Genomic DNA, 25,153 nt, shown 5'->3' with positions numbered 1-25,153 from the left:
TCTCAGTTGCCAAGGGTGCGATTCAACCTTCTAGTTTCAAAACTAGTCCGTGACAAAATATATATGCCATGAATAAATTTCGATGTTTACATTTCATCGGCGAATGAAACTAATCAAAAATGATGTCGATCGGAATTTAAAGAGCCTTGGCAATTTTCCGATGTAAATATGTAGGTTATATTTGGTTGTTGAAAAATTGTCTAATATCGAAATTCTATATATTGCATTTGAAAGAAAGGGTGCTAAATGAAAAGATAAAGAGAGGATGAGTGAAAACAAGTTGCTCCAGACTGACGATCTAATTTTTTCCATCTTTTCTATATTTTTTTTTTTTCACGTATTTATATAATTTTCTTTTCTGTACGTGAAAAACGGAAATGTCAATCCGACTCGATGTTTCATTTATTTTGTCAATCGGTAAGCTTCGAAGTTAACCGAGATTTTTTTACAACTCCACAAAAAGTAGGTAGGTATTATATGCGATTGAAGTAGAGATTGTTTTATACATTTTATTATGTGCACACGCAGTTACTTTCTAGCCGATGCGTTCTCGCCTCCATTTATTATACATATTACGTAACTTTCGCAATTACAGTAATTAACGTAAAAAGTATGATCATAAGTTTTAATTACTCGCCTTGTACCGCCCTAAGAATTTCCCCTCTTTCCCCCTTAATCTTTCCTTTCTTTTTCTCACTTCCTCATCCTTCTCTTTCATCGTTTTCTTGCACTCGCTCCTGCAATTCGAGGAGCACTGCTATAAACCACTCGCCTTTGTACCGTTTGTACAAACAAATGCATGTATAATTAATTGCGGAAAACGATCGTAAAAATCCTGCGACGAAAAACTTGATTTTACCTTTTAAAACGGACGGTCATCGACTTGATACAACAAAGTTTTTACCACTTGAATTTTTCTGTAGGGTTCCAACCCTCGGCGTTTCTATATATATGTATATATTTTTTTTTTTCTCTTCTATAACGTAACAAACGCGTCTAAAATTACACACTCTTTGTGTTCGCAATGCACTTGCAGATGTTTAGAAAAATTCACACACCGCTTAATGTGCACCGAAAGAGAGAAAATATTTTCACCGCGTAATTATATCTGATGACAAACGAAGAGCTGGATAAGAAAAGGATGGATAAATTTCTAACCCCTGATGCAGAATTCGGGCGCACATGTGGCACTACTCGGATTACAGCGAGCGAAATTTTGTATCGTAACTTGCCGAAGGGTGGAAGGGTGGGTTGCTACAGGATATACGTAGGTACCTATAATATTATAGATCGTAGAAACATAGCCGTATTAACCCAGCAGTTAAGTTTCAACTTTGCACTGCTAATTATAACGAGTTATAGTTACACGTCTTTTCTAATTAATATCTAGGTATATGCCAGCCGACTAGCCGGTCTGCTTAGCACCTGTTGGCTTCGGATTATCGCGTCGCGCGACTAAACCAGAATCTCCGTTTAATTTCTCTACATTTTACGCCGACGGAAAGAGCTCGGCGGTCTTTTATTCGCCCTAAAAATAAATCGAGTAGGGGATAGGGGAAAATGAGAAAAAAAAACAAAAAAAAAAAAAAAAACAATCAGCAAACAGGAAGAACCAATTAAGACTTGCGAATTGTACGGAAGAAGAGAAAGTCGATAAAAGGCGCGGTCATTTGGCTTGGATAGAGTGATTTTCGGTAGCATTAAAGAGGCGCGAATTATTGGCGATAAAACCGTTCGTTGTCAGCCGGCTAGCTTTGCGACTTCGCTACGGAAAAGCTGCGCGCGTTTTACAAATTATCGAAGATTATTATCTGCACGTTTCAGTTTTATAATAAAAGGTGCGGAATCGCGGAATGATTAAATTGGAGAAAAAAGGCGACAATATTTTGCAATTTGGGAGTAAATCCGAAGCCGTAAGCTCGTTAGGGTTTGGAGTGACGTGTGATGCGATGCGATAACGCGATATAAAAAGAGGGGTGAAAAATTTAGGGCTCTTCGGTATCGAAAAATTTAATACCGATTTTCCACACTCGATGTACGGAAATACCGTCGTTTCGATAAAAATCAAAATATCATGTTTTTTTCCGTAAAAAGTGTTGTTCCTGCAAAAACGAAAACTAGGCAACGGGGATAAATTTCAATTCCGATACCTAATGAACATAGAAGTATTAAAATATGTGTCTAAACTATACTGATAAACGGAATATCTTTACATGTATCTCATCAAACAGATCCCCGTGAATAAAACTCCACTAATTTTGTCAGCAAGAATTTGAACGTCTTCGATGTTTCGGCGTTTCGGTATTAAAAGCTCATACCGTAACATATTTCAAAGAAACGACCGATAAAGGGTTTCGGTATACCGAAACCCTACTGAAAATAATCATGTGTTAAATTATAAAACGTTACGACTGAAATGCACGTGTATAATAATTTATAACACGATTTGTCTTGCGAATTCGATAAAATTTACAAACAAATAATGCAACAAATCGCAAAATCCAGAATCATCAGATATACTAGATTAAAATTTATATAATTCACTATATGGTTGATTACATGATTTTTGATCAAATATACCTGATGATTCGTGACTTTGAAATTTTTCAGTATATATTATCAAATTGTTAAAATAAATCATACGTGAATTTCAGTCGTAACGTTTTAAAATTCAACGCATGATCATTTTTAGTAAGGAACACCCGAACATCCCTGGAATATATTAAGCCTCGCTGTTCGAGAGTCGAGATTCTATACGAGAGTAAAAAACCGACTGCACAGACCAGACAGTTGGAAGGGTGAAAAGTTCGGGCGTAAACATTCAAATTATCGAAATCGAACGTCGGGCAATCCCGACATCGAGCCCCAGGAGGATTCCCGACAGGCTGACCAGCCGTCCGAAGTCAGTGCAAACTCTAAAATTCTATCGGCGTGGTTCATCGGAATTTCAACTCGGCGACTGGAAATAGTTTCGCTTCTTGCAGTTGCCGCGGATGCTGCACACCTATGTACGTGTATGCACGTACATTTGTGTATTACATAGAGAAACGGGAGTGTGTGAGAAATGGAGGAAGAGAGGAAGGCGCCTCTCTACGTATATTGTATAAATATACATACACATATATATATATATATATATATTATGCCGGATATAATCCATTCCATCCCCCGCTGAAGCGTAACGTTGCATCCGATGTGCGACTGTGCAACACCGCGTTTCCCGTTATGCAGCTGGGAATACTTCGCCCGGGAATATTTTTCCATATTTTTGCAACTATTGCGGAGGGCGTGCCTTTCCGTGGGAGATAAAAAGGAGAATAAAAAAAAAAAAAAATCAACTTCGATAAGTTTATTACGAAACTTTTCAAGAGATTCTGACCGGCTATCTGCACTGCACATGGCGAGTTATATGCACGCGGTACAGCCTCTCGAATCTTTGACGTAACTAGCAACACGTACATGGTTACCGGACTGAAAAAGCTCGAGAGGAAGAAGAGGATGGGATGATGGATAAATCTCCGGAAGTTCGCTATCGCTGGTTTACACGAGCGGCTAAAGTCTGAAGTCCGTTGAAACCGGGACGACATCCGGTTGCCTGCAACTCTCTTGCAAAGTAGCGTACGGTAGAACCTTGATTATACGAATTAACAGGGACCGAGCCTTTTTCAATTTTTTATCTTAAGGTATAACGATGTATGCAACGCAAATTTCAATCGACGAACAGTCCGTATTAATCATCTAAACACACATCGAACCTTTTTCAAAGACCGAGCGATTATTTTGTTACTTTAGTTTCGTAAGGTCGTATATTGTCATTTGACCAACCGCTGGTCCACATTTTTCAACGAGCAACAATGTACATTTCGCATTGAAAATGTATTTTTTTCAAAACGCCGTTCGGATAAGTCAAGTCACGGTTCGGATAATCGAGGCTCTACCGTATTGTAATGGAATCAAATTATACCATGCCTTCGGATTTCTTTTATATCATCAGTGAATTTAAACTACTGTACATAGTTTCAATCGAGTTAATCAACCACAGGCAAATTATGAAACTGTAAAAAAATAGGTGCATCAAACTATAATCAAATTAACCTTTCCAAGAGATATGACGTATCAAGAGCAGGAATTTGCGGTCGTTTCATGGTATTCTGGTAATTTTCATGTCAAAGCGAAATTCTACCGTCACACGTATATTCAATGAAAGTTCGAATTAAGCTGTTACTCATCGGCAGCAATTTTCCACCCATTGTACGCGACATTCTGAGGCCTGGTAAGAACCGGCCGTAACAGCTAAAGACGTGAATAAGTGACAGCGATACTTCGGTTGTTGATGAAAAAAGGAAAAGCCAATAATTTGATCTCCCAATTCGAGGCTTAACGCCTAACTTTTCGCCTGGCGTCAGTCGCGAGTGAAATTTTACTCCGTCGTAACGTTAAGGGACGAATTCTTTCTTAGCTCCAAGTTCTTACGGACTGTTGGAAGGCGATGGAAAATAAATCATCGATTTGATTTCATCCTTCGTGAAGCTCGGGTATACGTTCAATAATACCGGACAAGTGCGGTATGCCAAACATAATTTCAAATTATATACGTGACTCGGTTGAATATCGAAAATAAATTCACCAATAAATTATCTGACACATAATTCTCTCGATTTTCATTCCGATAACTATTACAGTTTGTCGATGTACTCAAAATTTTGTTTCAACATGCGAGGATTAGTTTTTTGTTTCTTGTGCTAGAAAATAATTATTGTCATTGAGTTTTTTGTTACACCTCTGTCGTTGTCATAAAAAATTGATAGCGTTCGTAAGGATGTTAAAAAAAATTATACGATATACATTTATAGAACAAAGATCGTTCGTTGTAAAATTTTATATTCGTCAGTAAAATGTTCTCGCACTGTCCCTTCAAGTAGAAATTTCTATATCGGGATATTACGAAGTCAGAACGAAGCACGAGTTAAAACAAAAGAACCAAGCAGTATAAAAATTGATTATTCTTCAGTCGGTAGTTATTCTCTCACAACGGGGGTAATCGAGCTTTTGCAAAAAAGCTGGAATTTAAAAATATACCGAATAAGAAAAATGAGGTTTGAAAAATATTTTAAACAAACGTACACCCTGCACACTTATAAATATATACGACCCTTTCATTTTCTAATTACGCGGTAGTCTCGTCCGAAATTTTTGCGAAAAAAGAATAATATACACGCAGGGCTTGAAACGAATTTCGACCCCAGGCTCCTGCAGTTATACATATGTAGATACGTACACAGGTACGTGTATATAATGTACTCGGAGCCATATTGCGTCCCGCTGCAGGGCCCGAAACGTGGCAGCGAATTCTGAACCCGGCAGCTTCTGCTCAAAGCAAGTAGATCCATCAGCGCTGCGGTTTTGATCCTCTGAGATTTCAGAGGCTTGAGTTGAACAGGCAGCTCTCACTCTGCGAGGCCGGTCGAGTTTTCCATTAATTAATAAACACAATTAGAGTCGAACGAAACGCTCCGAGAGAAACGCTGCGATGCGATACATTTTTTGCAGTCTCTTGCGGATTGTGCAAAAAATTTGCGAAAGTTAATTATTTCGTGTCCTACATTATTCGTATCACCTGAATTTTGTCGTGACGTATAATTTAAAGAAGATTGCGGAAGGAATTTTCAATGAAATATCGCGCGAATTTAGATTCCCCGACGATTTTTATCTAGTCATTTTCATTTCTTCGATAATATTCTTCCCGTTGTAAGAAAATGAAAACACTCGGAGCAATTTGAGTTTGAGGACTTTGTTATTCATAGTTTGAAGAACATTTTAGAATTTTTTCATTGAAATTAATAACAAAATGGTAGTACGTTGCATATACGTAGCAAACGGACCGCGTCTTTAAATCCGGTGGCGCAGATTCCGCGGAAAATTTTTATCCGATCGACTTGAAATTGGGACACAATATTTAAACTCGTTTATCGATTCGTCGTCGTAGCTACATCGTTGAATTTCAATCCCAAAATATTTTTATAAAATTTTGTTGAAACTATAAATAAGAAAGCCCTCAATCGCGAATTACTCTATGTGTGTCATTTTCTTTAAAATAAAAAACTACTATGAATGGATATGATTTTAACCCCCCCCTTAAGAAGCTTTCATGCGGAATTAATATATTAAACGAGACGAATTTGAGAACGAATTGAATAACGGGGGTCGAAAAACATGTCGCGATGAGTATTTCAGACGAAAATCACGATACGGGTTATAAATTTTTACATTACAAAGGTGTATAAAGATAAATTATGTCTATTGACATGTACGATTCGTATTCAACCTTGCGATTACAGGCTGCAGTCGTCAAATAGATATTATATAGGCGCACGGTAAGGCATTTATATTTATATATAATTATAGGTGAGTTTGGCAGAGTTTCAACCCCCTTTACATACAAGCTGTTCCTCACGCCTAATCGCAAGTGGGAATTATTATACCTTATACGATACGTATACCACAGCCGCATTTAACATCGCGTTAATAAATATTCCTTTCACCGCAGCTCAGCCGCAGCGAGCAGCGACACTGGGTCCAAGAGAAAGAGAGAAAGAGAGATAGAAATAACACTGAGAATGAGCCAACTTTTGATTAACAGCGTCTCTCTGATGTCTAAACTGTTTGGTTGTCTCGTATACAATTCAGTTTTAACAAAGAGAGAGCTCCTGCCGTTTATCTTGTACCTAACCAATGTTGTTTTAACTCTTCACGTCACCGTTTCTTTCGCCCATTGCGCGACGAGCAGCGGATCCATTTCAAACGAGGTATAATATAATTGTAATTGAAAAGCTCGTGTATGCTCGCATCGTTTTTCGCAAATAGAATAACATGTGTCCGATTTTTCCTGAATTTCTTTCTTACGCCACGCATTTTCAGCATCTGTGCTAAATTGCGATATACTTAATTTAACTTTTCAGTACGCGACGCTTCTCGAGACTCTGGATTTAAAAAGCGACGCGATAGTCGCGGTAAAGTACGTAACGAGATTCGCGTATCAGCTGACGATATTGGCGGTATGTTGGAAGCACAGAAAGCTCATAGCAACGAGCATCGCGGAGGCCAAAGCGATTCTGACCGCTCATCGAGGCTCCCAAACATCGTCCTGGAATTACTATCGCCAAATATCGATTTACCCGGTTCTCCTGATCACCGGAATTGTCGTTAAAGTCTCGACGGTATTTTTCGGCAGCTTTGATTCACCCTCGACGATCTTATTCGCCTGCTTCGAGGTCTGGGCGGAAATGGCGCCGATCTGCGTTGAGGTATAAGAAAAGCTACCAAACTTAAACGGTGTAAAAATTTATACTTTGCTTCGAGAGTTGGATTGAATGGTTGAAAATTGATACGGATTAATAATTCTACTGCGAGATAGTCGGATAATTGAGCATACACCAAATTGTTACGTTTGTAAGCTAAACGAAAGCTTTCATATCGATGCTGCGTTTCGAATCTATTCAAATTTGTTCAAAGCTTGCAGGTAGATTTTTTTAAATTTCACTCTACGATGGATGGTTAATTCCAATCATAGAACTATTTTCTACAAAATTTACCGAAACACTTTATTTTCATCATATTCGCATCTAAAGCTTTCCTTCATAGTCCACGTATCTTTGATTTTCGTATTTTTTAAGACATATTTGTGGCTCGCAGATACATTAATTAAACAAATACTCAACTAATACGGTCACATCGTAATGAAATAAACGAAAAGTACGACTTTCGGCCAACCAACCGCGCAAAATGATCTCGTGAATTTGGTTTCATTATTTCCCGATTTCACCGTAGATTGGCCAAAGGTTGATCCGACTTTTTTCCGCCTTTCTCTCTCTCTTTGCCTTCGGTTTGAGCGATGAGAACGTCCGTCCGAAACCTGGTTGTCAGCCCCGGCGATTCGAGCCTCGTTTTTTTTTTTTTTTCCAATAATACGGATGCATCATAGCTTGCAGTTTTTGTTCCAAGATTGAACAATGGGCCACGGAAGCGAATCGAACTGGAAACACGAGCTCCCCGCGTCGATTATTTATCGCGTATTCTTCCCGATTTATTAAATTTTCACGCGCAGCTTTTGCGCGCACGTTACATAAAAGCATTGTCTCCAAAACGACGCTATTTTATATCAAATCCTCATATCCGGCAGACGATTAAGAAGCGAGCCATTCAAGCGATTCACCAGCTGCAGCGGCTCTTTATACAATTTTCCTCAATTCCAATATCGATAAAAAAAAAAAAGTTTTCATTCGCAAACCACAAGAACTAGCTTGATGAACAATTTCCCTACGTATTCACATACGTGTATATGGGACATTCCACGTCGAATTAGCAGCCCATATACTTCGTCCTCTTCGATTTCAATGAGTCTAAAAAATTACATCCCATTATCGTGTGGTGCTCAAAAATTACATTTCACATCATAGAATCAGTGTTCATTTTTTCAGGTTCAAAAAAAAAAAAAAAAAAAAATGAAGTTTTCGAAATTTTCCGCGATTTTTTATGAATTTCACGAGACGTTGAACAGAATCCGAAATAAATCCCGAGACTATTTTGGGTCGGTAAGAACATGATAGTAAAAAATGTTAAAAATCGAAGGAGGTGAAGTACACGGTCTGCTAATTCGACGTGGAATGTCCCATACACATGCATACATGTAATATCGCTTGAATGAAAATTGTGCATGGTGGAGAACCAGTCGAACGTTTCCTGCAGCAGAAGAATTATATGATAATAATAATAAGTGTAATACCCGCGTTATTAGAAATGCCGATTGCTGGCGGGAGTTACACGGAGTATTGAAAATAGAAAAAGTCGCGATAACCGGCGCTGAAAATGAGTCGAGATTCCGACACGACGGGGCATTGTTCCAGGGTCAGTTCGCGGCGTTTTCCTGGATCGTGGAGAGAGGATTGATGGATATTAATCAGGGTATCTCGGAGTTTTCCAAAGCAGTCGAGGACCGGCGTCACCGAGTCAATCGTCTTCGGCGCCCGCCGTTGGCGATCCACCCTTGGTACGATCGGGCGGATCCCTTTTTCAAATACCCGAGGGATTTTATTCCGTCTTGCCCGATCAATATACGGCAGGGTTTAATTAATTTCGAGTTAAAGGAGAGAAACGAGTGCGACTATAATCGGGGAACGAGGGCCGACCGACGTTCGGATTCTAGGGGGCGGCTAAATTGGCAACCCTCGCACCATCCTTGCGGTAAAGAAATTAGCCTCTCGGAAGATTTCGGAGACCTCGAACCTGCGGCCTCGAGAGCCGCGTTCAAAGCCATCGAAGAAGAGAAACAGCCAGCACGAAATCAATTTGCTTTAGAGTTGGCGGCCCGACGCCCTCTCAGCCATCTTGAACGCCTCCGCTCTCAGCCTCTTCGTGTTTCTCCCAAAATATCGCCCCAAGAGGTTTGTAATACCCGCTAAACGACAGTCCCGGAACATGTCCTTATCCCCTCTCGACGTCGATTCGAGAGATGATTTTTCTTTCAAATTAACCTCACCCCGATGCTTATCCAAGACGGCCACTGTTATCGATACGCACCGTTTAACTCGGACCCACGGTATTTTACTACGCTGTGTTTCAAGACTAGAACTACCGAGGTTAAATGTAACACTGATTGTGAGAGTAGGAATATCAAAATGAAATTGTAAAACCAGTCTAATAAAACAACAATAAAATTCATTATATTACTCGTTTAGCTATCGTTGTAAAAGTCATTACATCGTTGCGAGGGAGAAAATGTAACGGGAAGTAGGAATTTTTAAATAAAATTCCAACACCGGTAATTTTGACTGGTCTAAACTCGCTGATTTGACCGAGAATAATTTTACATCTAATACAACGCAGAGCTCGCGACTGTAACTCGAATTACCTTGGCAGGTATTTAGCAGAGTGCTTTTCATAAATCCCATAAGCTTTTTGGGCAGAACGGTTGAGTGACAATGATGAAAATCTCGACAATTATCGTTGCGTAATAATTAAAACAAACTATGTATGTATACGTAGATGTTTGTAGATCTTTGTGCGATCTTCAGGTACCTAGAAGATCCTTTCATAAATCTGAGGAGTCAGGTGAGATGAGATCGACCCGCATCGTCGGGGTCCTGAGTTCAAAGGGTCGAAATCTTCCGCATCTGGCACGGGTCGAGGGTTCGGTGAAGGTGCGCGAAATGAGAGAGTTAACGAAACAACACTGGAGGGTAGCCGAGTTTGCAGCTGACGTAAGCAAAAGCTACGGAACCCAACTGGCGGCTTGCCAACTTTTCGTCAGGATAAACAGCCCCCTGAGTCTCTACCAGCTTATACTTTTTTTAAAATCAACATCCAACGTTCCCGGCGACGAGAGTTCGAGAAATGTGGTTAAAGCTTGGAAAGCAGCGTTCGTAATCGTTCACTGGCTGCTCCGCCTCTTAAGCTTCTCCAAGAGAGGCCAAAATGTCATTTCACAGGTAAGGAAATTTCCAAAGTAAAGGTTATTCCCCCCGTTGCTTCCGTGATTCATGCTGAAATTCAATATTGCCGAGAACGGGTCGTTTATTTGCCTCTGATATTAGAAATAAGTAACAAGAGAGAAAAATGAAAAACACGCGGTCTGCTTCGGACGAACCTTTAACAGATTGGGAGGGGGAGAGAAAAGGAAGAATTCATTGTGCTACAAAGCGTTTGATCCTTGGTTCAGATACAAGTATATGGACGAAAACTTTACCGGTAAATTTCATTTGAATTTCGTCCGAAACCGCAATGATCGGTGAAATTTTGCTACATGTTTTATCAATTTCATCACGTTTGCGTTAAACTTTAGAATAAATTTGAAAATTACATCTTTACTAAAGAAATTAGTAATAAAAATAATAATAGTGGCAACAGAAATGTACAGAAATGTACAAAAATATTACAATTATTCGAAAAAGTTTCAAGTCTTCGATTTTATTCACGAACCTTGAGATACTTTCACAAGCAAGTAATTACATGTTAAGGGGGAAGGTCACTGCGACGGTCGGCAAAATAACCAATTTTAAAAATTTCTTTTCACACGGATAAACTAATTTTATATGTTTATGTATTTTGCCTCATACCACCGAATACCTAATATTTAATATCGTATCTGTCCGGGATTGATTTTGCACTGCAAAATGTTATCTGTTATCTATGTTATCTAATTAAAAAGTTGACGCGAGATTTTCATTCACAGCCCCTCGCCGTTTAAATGAAATTTTATGAGATTTTGCTGAATCCCCCCCCCCCCCCCCCCCCCCATGTTAATCACGTAATTACTGGACACCCCCTAAGGAGGACTATCTCCTTGTACAGAAAGTATACATAAAATAGAGTAGAATTGGGATGGCGTTGCTGTAGCAAAAATTTGACAATAAACAAAAAAAGCGGCAATCACATTGAATCCTGAATTCACATTTAAAATAAAGCGCTAATGAGATTGAACCCTGATTGCTTGTTAGCGCGATTGTGGTTACTTGTTGAACGATTATAATATTTGTCGTTTTACGGCGATGGAGACCGTTTCAGTCGAAAATCCACGCGTGCGCGGATAGTTCTCCTCACCTCTAACCTCCCGTAGAACCAACCGAGAATCACGTGTAGTATCTGTAAATTTCAATCTGCTGCAACCGGGCGTTATTTACTAAAGCAGAGCGGTTCGAAGCATCCCGGTGGGAAAAACCGCGTGCCGCAGGAAATCTATCGGCTAGCAGAGTCCCGGGACTACAAGTTAGTCTCCCGGTGCACACCGGACGTGAAAACGCGAAAAACGATGTCCAGAAGTACGTGGGTGCAGATATAACCGTACGGGAAGACGCGAACGTCCTTCGGGACCTCTGCAGGAGTCCCTTACGGAATTTTAACAAGACTCAGACCGCGGGAACTTTTGCAATAACGAGCGATGCGGCAGCTAAACTCCTTTCAGCGCACCCGTCGCACCTGTAACAGGGTGTAATCATACTTTTATCCTTCATTGAGGAGTTGCCGGAAGCTGCAAGCTCGCAGACTTCTAGCTGCGATAATCAATTCCTTTCACCGAATTTTCAGGATCAAAGAACCAGAAGAAACCTTCTGGAATTATCGCGGTCGCGTCTGTCTCCTCGGGATGTTCGAGAGGTGAGAATTTCCTGCTGTCAATGTCGTTTCTTACGACCTCCAGCTTCGCAAGGGTAATTGACGTTTCAAGTGAAAAAAACCCAATTTAATATCGGTAGGTCGACACGTTTCTGAGCCAGATAGAACTTTGGCCGATAAATTTCAAGGCCGGTCTGCAACGCGGCATCGTCAACGTCACTCAATTTTTCTCGGTAAGTCGGACGATCCTGCTACAGTAACGATACGCAAGACGATTCTACCAGTTATCGACAAGCTTAGACCCAATTATTGACCCCTTTATTTTCCATAATTATAAAATCACGGCACAAATTGTGAATTTTCCGATGAAATTTATTTTTTTTCGTAATCTTAGAACGCCAAGGATCGGATACAACCGAGAACAGTCAGTAACCGGTACACTTGGCTTGACTCACCTTTGGGCAAGGCGACGGCATGTTAAGCTACAATTTTCCGTAATAGTTGGCAACGTAATGGAATCATGCATATATGTAGGTATAGATGGGAATGTACCGTGTATCGAAGCGATCCCGTGCAGGCGTTCCCGGTTTAATTAAACTGCAAGTACACGTAGAACGGTTCAACCTTGCCTGCAGGTGGTCGAATTCACTGAGGTGCTTCTTGAAAACGTTTCAGTATTCATATGCATAGGTTTCGTCGAGCAGCTTCAAACGAGTATTCTTATATCGAACGGACCGTGAGAATCAGACGATCCAAACTTGTTCTGGAAATAGAAATAATGAAAGGAAACAATTAGAAAAAGAACCAAGGAACTGGATAAAATATTTATTATTTATTTTTAACAGCGTCGATTCCTCGTCCAATATTGGTAATTTGTTTCTTTCGCAGATCCTCGGGTCTGTGCTAACATCCCTGATGATCCTCATGCAATTCTCTGGATTACTATAATCGCGTGATCCGGGAATTTTCGGATTATACCTCGCCTTCGACGTGAGTGGGCAAACGTTGGGGGAAAAGGAGGCTCGTCGAAATCCTATCGGCACTTGTTGCCGATTATTTAAGGATGTGTGGAACGATAGTCCGGTCAAAGAAGTGTTGAAAGAAAACAGTAATTGAACGGAGCTTTTAGATATCTCACTGAAACTGATCCAGTTACATTCGACTAAAAAAGCTCCGGTGAGGCAGGAAAAAAATTACCAAATTATTAATTCGGGCAAAAATTATTTTTTCTAATTTCAACGAATCATCGTTTTCGAACCTTCAGGATACCGAAAACATGTTTTTAGAAAATTTCGGTCCGTCGGTCTGCCTGACAATCTCCCGCGATGATTTCGGAAACGGTTGGATGAAAATATTTGAAATTTACAGGATTTTACGGTCAAATGATGAGCGTGAAAAATCACCGTATTCCGCTTAATTTGAACTTCCGGTTTTACCGGAAATAAGTCGATTTTCAATGTTTTATCGACAGACCTATAATTTTTCATTTTTATTATTTTTTCTAAATAAATGATTTTCTTTTTCCCAGTTTGTAAATTTATTTATGAAATAATTGCAAATTTTTTTTTCTAGTACTTTTCTGAAAACTTTTTCATTTGGGTGTCAAGTTCTGTCAGTTTTAGATTTTTTACACGACCATTTTTCAGATCATCGTGGAAGTTTGTCAGACGGACTCTTCCCTTTTCACGGCGATGAAACTTATCGCGAAAAAACTGTTTTTCGAGCTTCTTTGGAAATAATTTTACTCAGAAAACATACAATTCTCGTTTTAGTGTGGAAAAGTCTGTAAATAAAAATTTTTCCTGACTTATTAGCGAACGAACGATAGAAAAAAATGTATCATCTTTAGTTTCTTCGTGATAATTACCAAAATAAACTAAAAAAAATTATTCTCCCGTTGAAACCCATCGCAATAACAAATCATCCGAAAAAAAACCATTTTCCAAAATCCATGCAACAGTACAGGCTGATCAAGCTTGGAAAGTGACGAAATTATAATTTACGAAGCTCAAACTATCGACACCAATCGAAGCGACCTGTGTCGAAAAAAATTAGAATCCGTCAATTTTCCGATATACCGGCTTGTCAGGAACGAAGTTTAACCGGTCGCCTTGATCGAAGCTTCGTATAATTCGTTCCTTCGGTGCAAGCCCGTGTAACGAAACCCCGACGAAGATACAACGAACCCAGTTTCTTGGTGGCGTTTAATACGCGCACGTGGATTGCGACAGGCGTGAAACTATGCCAAGGATACGGGTTTTTGGTCCCCGGTGAAAATCGGGGGCTGGTTTAGTTCGGTCGAACCTGGGCGGGTGGGTTTCGCTCGAGTTAAACTCGGTGTCTGGGTCAGGTTGGGCCGAGGATCGAGACTCGCAAAGCTATTTCGGTGGGCGGTAGGAGGCGAGGGACCGCGCGGCCCGGTGGTTGGTATATTAATGAGAGTTGCTCCACGGTAATTAGATATAATTGCTTCAGGTGGATGGTGAAGTGCTGCATGCACGCCGGTATATGACTGCGGCGAAGTAGGCGAAGAGAAGTAGCGGGAGGCTGAAGGCTCTGGAGCAGTGCGGTGTTGGGATATGACGTCGACGCCGTAGAGAAAACCGGGAGGAAACCACCATCCAGGGCGGAGAAACTCCCGCGAGCAGATGTCGAGTTCCCATTGCAGCCATTAACCGAGTGCCGCGAGCTTCGCGTCCTTTGTGTGTGTGTACGCGAAGGCACTTGCATGCGTGTACGTGCAACGTACGCGAAGACGTTCCGTGCTCTCTATTGGGCCAACTCGTTGAGATAATTTTAACGCACCCGTATCTGCAGAAGCACCGGGGAAGAAACTTGCGGTCGAGAAAATTAGCCCCAATCAAGGAATCCCGCGAGATTTACCGACTAATAACACCGGCGATTGCTTTCCCATCATCTTAACCCTCGAATATCTATCTTTTATAACAAAACCGTACGAGTTTTGCGCGTGAAGATAATTAGGGCTGAGTGAAATTCTGTAAGGCTGGTTATCGAGTTTCAGGTAGACGTTTTTCCTTGCATCCGATTTACTCGAAATTCGAATATCGGGAATTTCTCGTATCGTTGATTACGAATCTCAATCCAAAACATGCGAATTCAAAATGGCGGACAATAGTGCAAAAAGTTACTTAATTGAGAAACTTGCGGTCGAGAAAATTAGCCTTATTTAAGGCATCCCGCAAGATAATTTTTTCTTTTCAATTTCAACAACATCCGACTTACATCGAAATTCGAAGTCCCAAAACATGTGATTTCAAAATAAGGGACAACGATGCAGAAGGTACTTGATTCAGAGATTCTCATTGTATACCCAGTGTTTTGTATGTCTAAATTTTTACTTTAGATTCGTAATGTGCGACGTTATATTTCGATTTTTGTCCAATTTCGTTTAGCTTCAAAATTATCAGGATCATTCCGTTTAATTCGCATACCTGTACAATATAGACAGAAGTTTCTAACAAAAGTATAATGCTTCTGCAAAAATTAATTCAACTTATATTAATTGTACATTCTTCAAGCTCATACTTTTCTGTACTACATTTAGCCGAGAATTTTTCGGAAAATAACTACGAATTTAATGAACAACAGGGAAAGAATCTGGACCGAGCATAAATTCTGCATCACCGATCGTGAATACTAAATTCAGTAACAAATTAAAGATAGTTAGAACAAACAGGCCAGTAAAATCGGGGAATAAGGCCCCAAAGAAGATGGTGAAAGTATAACGGACCCAAGTAACATCCGTATTAAGTATGAGTAAGAAGTGGTTTTTAAAAACGACAAAAAAAAAAAAAACAAACAGGATATCCCGAATTAAGGAAAATAGCCAAGTGCTAAATTTAATATCGTAATGGAAACCGTGTAGCTCGGTAATGGCGAAATGGCAGCGAGTTGCTTTGGAGGTAGAACGTGTACGTTATATGCATGTACGATACGCCTGTGCACGCAGGTGTTTTCCAGGCATTAGTGAAAATCCCAGTGCGCCAATAAGGTAAAAGGAATCAGCCGATCGCGCGAGATAGGATGCGACAAAGCTTATCGAGCCGCTGTGAACGTTGAATTAATTTCGATTAGTCGACTTATCGCTTGCAATGTAGCGCTCTGTAAGGGGGGTGTTTCAAAGCTCTGAAACCGAGCTGAATGTAGGATAAATATGAAAATGCGATCGATATGTACGTGCCTGCGCTAAATTTTCCAACATACAATATCGGCAGCTGTTGAAACTCGCTAAATCGTAAATCCGATATCATAGATGAACGCACCTCAATGACTATTCCGCATTATCAAACGATTCTGGATATAATTGATGACGTAGTTAATACGTCATATCAAGGATTATCGAACGATACGAACAGTCATTCGATTACCTTTCATGTTTAATAAAGATATTATTAAAATTAACTACAATCAGAACAAACAGATGTGCATCGATTTTATTTCAAAAAAAAATTTGCCCGAAAATATATCGTAGATTAATATTATATATATATGAGAGAGTATGTTGTTTGATTATTTTTTCTTCGTTTCTATTCTTCGAAAAGTATCAAGAAGGATAATAAATAAATAAACACACGAAACTTTGTATCAGAAAAAAATCTTCTACAGGAATTTGTGAACAGACGTATAATCATCTTCGTTGGCTTTTCGGAAAGCTATACTTTTCCCCGTTCGCCGAATGACGATCCCATCGTTCCAGCACTTCAATCACTATTTAGTGCTGGATCTAGGCCTCCACTCCAGGAAGCGTATAGCACGAGAGCAATCATCGAAAAGAGCTTCGCTGAAAATTGGACGCTGCCAATGCTGCTGCTGCTGCTGCACGTTTATACCCGATTGTGAGTGAAGGGACAAAAGAATCACGTTTCACATGATCGCACTTTCAACGGTACTTCCGCTACGCTTAACGCTGTTAATACAGGGGTAGTTTAGAGATGAATCATTTGTGTAATGTTCGATTAATTCAAGTATGAGGTAACGCGTAATAAGCTGTTTCGTAGTGTGGGAATCGCGACGAATGAAATTGCTGAAAGGGGGTTGAAGGGTTGAAGTTCCGAATTTGAAAAGTTCCCAAAACGCCTAATTCCGAATTATTTGGTCGCGAAACTTGAAGTAAAATCAAACTTTTACGAAACAACAAAGTTTCGAGTGGTCGGAAACCTGACGGCTCAAAGTTCCGAAATGCTAGATTCCGAAAATTCAAGTTAGAATAGAGCAAAGTTCAGAAGAGTAAAGTTACGATAGGGGAAAATTTCGACAAACAAAGTTTCGATTGAGTAACATTCCGAAAATTAAAATATACTCACTCAGCGTAGTTTACTCGTCGAGTGGATGGAAAAAATGGGAATAACCAGGATTCCGAATGTAAAAATATGAAAAATCCAAAGCAAAGAAAGAACAAAATAGTGAAATTTCACCGCGCCAGAAAATCACAGAACTGAAAATCTTCAGTCATCCGGAATTTCGAAGCTTCAAGATTATTAAATTTTCTCATTCTCGCACTTTCGGAACTTTGACTTGTCGGAGTTACGCCCTTTCGGCATTCTGTAATTTCGAAACTTTGACCTTCCGGAACCTTGAGTGTCGGGATTATTCGAAAGTTTGATCCTTCGTCGAAGTCTGATTTCTTTACTTAAACCTTCGCCACCAAAAATATTCCCAATTTGGCTCTTCCGGAACCTTTCGAATTCAGAATTTCAACCCCACCCTGCTCGAACAATCAATAATCAGAATTTGATCAATGATTATGTTCAGCTAGAAGATTAGTTGTGATTGAAAAAGCATTAATACCACAATGTCTCGCTGTTATTACAATTCGCAATTTATCGTAATCAAGTCTACCAAGGCTTCAATTACGTGCAGCACTTGAATATGACTCCGCAACTGCCACGAACAATCTCATAGATTATTATACCGATTGATTAATTGCCATAATCGTATTCCATGGTGCAAATTTATCATCACGCTTCTTATATCTTCGCACCAAATGACTGACAAGGTCAACCATTGATACAAACAAATATAAAATGATAAAGCGCGAAGAGGCAAATAAACAAATAAATAAATAATGACGCCAGAGGCGAACAAGTTTCACGGAGCATTGTCTTTGTACCATTCCGTTTAGAACGAGTGAGAAAATACAATGTGAAACAAAAAAGGAAATAAAGAAAGAAAACTACCTTAAACCGAAAAGCTCGCGCAAGTTTCCGCATAGAAAACCGAAAGCATTGAAATGTGGCTAACTGTAAAGAATTGGAGTTCGTGCTCCGAGTCTGTACAGGGTAACATCCTTTGCCGTTCAACTCGACGAACCGGAACCGGAACTCTTCGCTCTCGTGGAATCGAACCGCTGCCACGTCGCTGCAAAACTCGTGCAGCTAGCTGCTGGAAAAGAAAATTGAGACGCCTTTCTATCAAACCTGTGTATACCCGACTGAATTTACACCGGAATCGGATCGAGAATAATATTCTCATTGAAAGTTGCTGCTGCTGCAGAGAGAAGCAAGTATACCGAAAAGATTTAAGGGAATTCTTTAAAGTACCGATGATTTTCGTTCGACAAACTTCGGAATTTCTTACAAAGTGTGGAAATTTTTGCGGGATTCAAAAACTCTTTCATATTTCCACGGTTGCTTTAAACGACGATTTTCTAGTTTCGAGTTTCTATCGTTTTACGAGAATGAAGTTAGTAACGTTGCAGTAACTGTAAATTTCGAAAAGTAAACTCCTGTCTCGAGAGTCATTCGGAAACTGCACAATGACGTCGTTTTCCCCCGACGTTTCGTTACTTTAACGTTACTAAATTCAGCCTCGTATCTATTTGGCTGAAACCATCCCAAGCATTAATTTCGTACGAAACTCACATTTTTTCAATGACAGCAATTGATAAATGTATTGACACTGTAAAAGTTTAGTTGCGGTAACGCATTTCTGGTTTTCATCCGCTAAACAATTTCACAGAATCGTTTATACAGCCGTAAGATTCCTCTTCAAACATATCGCACAAGGTACAGCACGGTTGAATAATTTGTAATTTGTCCTTGCAAGCCACACAAGGCGGTATCGATCAGTAATTAATTGGCACGACATTTGCAATCTTGCGATGAACAAACAATATACACCGGAATTGAAAATAATTTCTCCCGGACCTAAGTAAATACGGGAAATATCCGGAAATTTCGTGTGTAACCATGGTTGTAGTTACGCACGGTTCCGTGCGCGGAATCGCGAGGTATATAGTATAGGAATAATTTATACGTCCAGAAATTAATCACGTATGTAACCACGAACCAACCAGAAAATTTGCAACGGCTATGACAAAGCGGGATCGATGAGAAACGTATAAATGACCCTCTATGTGAACTCCTGCGTGTCCGTTTGACGATTACATTGAATGTAACGATATCTGTGCCGGCGTTTCAAAACGGGACACGTGACAAGCCCCGGGTTTATAGTAACCGTAATTTCGTGCTCTCTGACGTGGAAACTCGGCATTGCACGCGAACAATTGGTATCAGGAACAGGTGCTACACCCGGAACAAAGGTACTATCGTACCTTGAACATCCAGCCGCGCCATGCATAGGACGATGATAATTCGCAATAAAATTTCGCGGATTGTAAAATAGTGATCGCGTCCGCCTTTATAACCACCGAATCGTAAATTGCCTATCATTATCGATACACCGGCGATAAGTGCTTAGTTGAAAATTAAATCTAACGAATTGCAAGTGATTAAAAATCGCCAAGAGTATGCAGATGTGCGATCGCAATAACGAAGCGGGTACGCGTTAGTCAAAAGTTCAATTTCATCCGCAGGTAGGTTCAGAGAAACGTGGTACATTATTCATTATTGACAAATGTAAACTCTATTCACTGTATGTTTAAGTTGAAGCAAAATCTATGTTGCCAACGAGTTTATGCTTCGGGGAGTAGAACAAATTTACTCTAGTTTCAATTCGTTTTTCTTTCTTCATATTACAGAAAGGTAAACAAAACTACGAAACGCGACGTGGACTCGATGTTGTTACTGTAGCGTGACGTCGATCGATGGGGTTTGATTCTCAAATAATTTACTCTCGATAGAAAATGAACGCAATGAAAAGGCGCTGATTTCAAAGTTCAAAGAGTTCGCAGTTATCGATGATACATCGCGTGTCCGACGGCATAGGGTCGTAATCACTAAGTATGCGATTTTAGTGGCAAAGGGGCGCATGATTTTTCTTTTCTTCTTTCCATCATTCGCTCTGAGAATAATGAAAACGTATGATTCAATTGTCAATGAAGCGTTGGAAAATATAAAGGTGAAAGGTCGTATGTTAAGCAGATACAAACCTATTCCATTAATAAGCGTACATGAAAAAAAAAAAAAAAAAAATCGAAGCAGAAGTTAGTAAGCACCATTTTGTTTTCCCTCAGGCTCTAAAAACCATTGAGACGCATAGATAAATCGAAATCTGCAAAAATTCAGCAATCTTGGAAAGAAACTCTCCAAGATAAAAACAAAAAGTCGTAAAACCACCAAGTTTGTTTGTTGCTAACGCGTCAAAGACTACTAAAATGCCTAAAAAATTGAAACCAGCAAAGTTATACAGCGAGGATGTCGATTTTTGAACACCGATTATACAAATCGTCGATTATCTGAATGATAGGACTAACGATAATAATTTTTGGTGGCCACACCCTTATGCAATTACCGTAGTAGATCAGTTTTTCAATTATCATCAGGACCAAAACGTCGCATCTACCAACACATACAATCTTTTGCGTTTAGTTGACGAATTCATACTTGAGCCCATGAAAAGTGATAAAAATATTGCGTAGAATATTGAATAGAATAGACTAGAATATTGCATTTTTCACGTGTAATATCGTTTCACAGATGGTTAGACGTAATTTGGATTTTACAGTTTGAATTACAGTAGTTCATCTCAGATCTCAGTGCGAACTTTCATCAAATTTGACGTTATAAACTTTGGCTTTCAACATTTCCAGATCGCATATAATTTCCAATTCCTCGTTTCGAAGCTTTCTTGTGAAAACGAAATGAGATCCTCAGAGGCATTTCAACAAATGGCGGAGATGCCGCAGGCTGCGGAGACATTTTTAAATCCATAATCGAAAAGTCCACTGCATAGACGAACATACGGCTCGCCGGACGTTTCAGCTGCAGCGGTCGGAAGCAGGTTTGAAGTAGATTCGGCACTTAAGAGTCGGAGAATTGGTCCGCGGAATAGCAGCGTGGAAATACGTTGCACATTCGGCAAAGGCATCGAGAATACTTTCTGCGGCAGAATGACGTGTGTATGTGTGTACACGTATACGTTGTACATATACGTATATTATACATATTTAGAGGTGTTAAACTGAAGGAATCGAAGCAAGTAGTGAAAGAAATATATAGCGGTGAGCAGTAAATTCGTTCCGCTTGGAAAAGTCGAACTTTCAAAAAACTAAAAACAATTGAACGGTAAGGTGAAAAGTTCTGTAAAGAAAAAAGCGTTCTTTAATAAAGATAATTTTGACCCTCCGTTGATTAAAACTTGAGTAGCAGCACATTGTGCGAATTTTTTGATGATCGTTATCATCGTCATTATTATTGATCGCTCGGTGTCTCGTTTATAAAAAAAAAAATTCGGTATCCGTGTTCAAGTCGGCTCGTTTCTAACAACACCTCTGAGAATTTTTTCCCGAATATGTAGTTGAACTTCGGTCTAAGATACGGATAACCGAGTATACGATGACCTGGTATACGATACGGCTTAGACGTCTAGACAGAAACCCCGTGTACGTAATTCGAGGGTAACGGAGAGTGTCGATAACAGACAAAATATACAAGAGAAATGTATAAGTGAAAAATTCTGACCGCGAGGTTACACGCACGAGAATCGTGGATTGATATTCGAGGGGCGAAACACCTCGGGATTTTCCTCCTCCCTTATCGCCGGAGGTTTTCACCCCCCTGGTGTAAGAAGCGTTACGCCGGTTTAAGCGGAGAGAGTCTTAGAGCGTAGGTGGTATAATTCTAAGTGGTTTTGTATTCGACAGGCGTGCGGCGGATTGCGCTTGTTCGGTATTTACGCGATAAAACAAAATGGCTTCACGGCTAGGGCATAAATTATTACCGCAGGCACTTTGAGAGCGGGAGAAACCGGAGATACGAGTCCCGACCGGCGGTTCCCGGTGCACTAGGTGTGTATTCCTCCGTTCCCGCAGAGCTTTTCCCGGTCGATATCAGGGTCACTCTGTCAAAGCTTATCCGGCTGCAGCCAATGTTTGTGTACCTAGGTACGTATAACCGACGTCGTAAGTTATATAACCAGGAATGTAGGCGCGCCCGCGGGTGAGGATATCACCGATATTCAACCCCTCCGGGATCCCGAAGGCGGGAGGATATTCCGATTCCACCTCGACGGGCTGCGTTCCAGAAGCTCGGATGTCGGAGGTGAAACTTACCGTCGGTCCAAGATTTTCCTCTCATCTCGGAAAGCGACGGCCGGTTGTAATAAATTCCAACACGATTCCGGAAGGATTAAGAAATTCGCGACGCGTGAGAATTTTTAGGATACGTGGATCGCGTGTCGTTTTGCACAACGATAACGGGCTCTCTAACGGCGACGCTTGGGGACGATTACCGATCCCCGCTTCTCAGGAAAAGGATGGGTCCATTCCGGAAATCGTTAATATCCATTACCACGCCGCGTTTCCGGAACTGCTACGCTTATCTTTGAGCTATATCGCGCTGCACGCAGTTCGGAACTAACTTTCGACGAAATTATTATTGCTCCGTGCGACTTTTCGCAACGCGCCAATCTTTGGAATGTAGAGAATCTCGCACGGTTTTAGAACGCGCGATTAAAATTCCATTTTGCAAAGTTTCCTCAGTTTCATAAATTTTCTCAGTTTCCTCTGCTCGTGTTCGAAACTTCCTTCACCGCGCGATCGGTGCGTAATTTCATAAGAATTTAACAAATACAGAATTTCACATGTTCGAACATTAAATACTCCTTACATTAAAAACTGTATCAATTATTTATTTGTACGAGGTGTAAACTCGTTCTGCGACGTATCAAGTACAAGTATGAGGATATTTCTTCGTAATAATTACAATTAAGGCTCGGATAAAGATGCATTACAAATAGCAAATTATGTATGCACATTGCACATATAATTTAGAAAAAATATACAGTAATAAATAACAACTATTATCGAGTATGTATAAATTATATCAAAATAAAATGTAGTCTATTCGACAATATTTGTTATTTTTTATTCCACAGTTTTTCCATAAGTCTATATTATACGTGCATGTTTTGTCATTTTTAATACATATATTTATCCGGGCCGTGATTATAATGCAAACCGAAAGATACCTTCTTCTCAGCAGGTAATAAGAAGAAGAAAATAAGGAAAAGCTTTCAACGAACTTTCGGTTGCTGCTTCACGGGAAGATCCGTCGACCTCTTGGCACCTGTCGCAGAGGTATCACGACCTCGACGAATTCCTTCGTCGAAGGGAAAACTCGCGGAAAAGTGTCGAAAAATTTTTCAGACAGATATTCTTCCCCACACTGGGGAAAAAACATTTCAAACAAAATTGAAAATAGTAATAACAAAAAAAAAAAAAAAAAAAAAAAAATTAGCATGAAGCGAGAGAGACGGTTACTCGCTTGAATTATAAGTTTGCAGAACGCCGAGCTCCCCGCAGATGTACTTAGAACCGACGAGTTGCACCGCCAAAGCTGCGGCCTGTCTTTGGCGAGCAAACGAGCCGCGTGAAGGGTGTTACGTTCCCTGCATTTTCAACGAAACCCGGGGAATTATCACTCTGCCACATGCCGCAGGGCTGCGATATGTTCAACTCGCCCGCTGAATAGACTCGTAAGTACCAAGCTCAAAAATGCTTTCCCTCACTGAGAAAAATTTCATTTGTTACGGTGGATAGAAAAATTCAATAAAAATGGTATCGTTGAAAATACTGTTTGAATATTGTTGAGATTAGGGAAAACGAGGTAGGCGTAAACATTTTGCGCTATCGTTGATCCTTTTTTGGTAATTGCAACGCGAAATCAGTTTTTGAGGTTTACTCGACTTTTTTAGTTAAACGAGGCTTTAACGTCAATTTATCGTTGCACGAGCGTTAAATTTTCGCAACTGCTGCGAGAAAATATGGTAACAGTCATCGTAACGAGGAAGAATAGTAACGGATACTAGACTTTCCGGTAACAGCTAGAAAACTAATTTTCATTTTCTAACCTAAAACTATATTTTTCGATCGTGGTAAAAAATGAAAATAGTTATGAGGGCTAAGCGGTAACCGGAAATAAAAATTTCTTTCAATTCTGGTGAAGAATTTTCAGACTCACAAGGAAGGTATCTCAGGTCGATCTCTCCGATTTGATTTCTTTTGTGACGTGTTTTAGTAGACTAAAAACCAAGCGACACGTATTTATTTTTATCTGCCATTAAAGACTTTAAGAGGGGTGAAACCACTCTCCAAAGTATGGCGTGTCAAGGGGCGATTCAGCAATTTTTTTTATTTTTTAATTATTATTGAGAAAATTACATTTTTCATTTCTCGTTACGAGAAAACTTTTCCAGTTGGATCGGCTTTAAAATATTATGTTCTTGCGGGTGAAACTGCTAAATCGCCCCTTGACACGACTCACTTTGGATGGTGGTTTCACCTTCGACAAGTGTTTAATGGCAGCTAAAAAAAATACGTGTCACTTAGTTTTTAGTCTACTATACCATATTACAAGTAAAATGAAATCGATCTGGGATACCTTCGTTGTGAGTCTGAGTATTCTTATGATGATCCTTGTTCTATATCCTATGTCCTTGTTAATTCTGCCGAAAGACCGTTTCCCTCAATTTTGTTTCATTTTCTCCGTCTTAGCTACTTAGCTGACAAAGTTTTTCCCAATTTTCGAAATTTGTTCCCTAAATCGAAGGATACTTGGCTCAAGTATTGCAGAATATTGCGAGTACTAAAACCGTGTATGTTACAAAACTCGCAAGATATTCGATAGCA

The 25,153-nt window shown here is 39.9% G+C and overlaps 1 protein-coding gene across 1 annotated transcript in view; it reads right to left on the bottom strand.

Moving 5' to 3' along the window:
* The window catches only part of LOC124183428 (alkaline phosphatase-like), a 237,491-nt gene that overhangs the window by 99,874 nt on the left and 112,464 nt on the right, over positions 1 to 25,153 (bottom strand). The window contains exon 5 of the mRNA XM_046571910.1: positions 12,658 to 12,868. The gene's annotated coding sequence lies outside the window, so the exon portion shown is untranslated. The remainder of the gene's footprint in view (positions 1 to 12,657; positions 12,869 to 25,153) is intronic.

This window comes from Neodiprion fabricii, chromosome 5, assembly GCF_021155785.1.
Source record: "Neodiprion fabricii isolate iyNeoFabr1 chromosome 5, iyNeoFabr1.1, whole genome shotgun sequence".
Lineage (NCBI taxonomy): Eukaryota > Metazoa > Arthropoda > Insecta > Hymenoptera > Diprionidae > Neodiprion > Neodiprion fabricii.
Note: the sequence above shows the minus strand (reverse complement) of the source record. Positions and strands in the feature narration are given on the sequence as shown.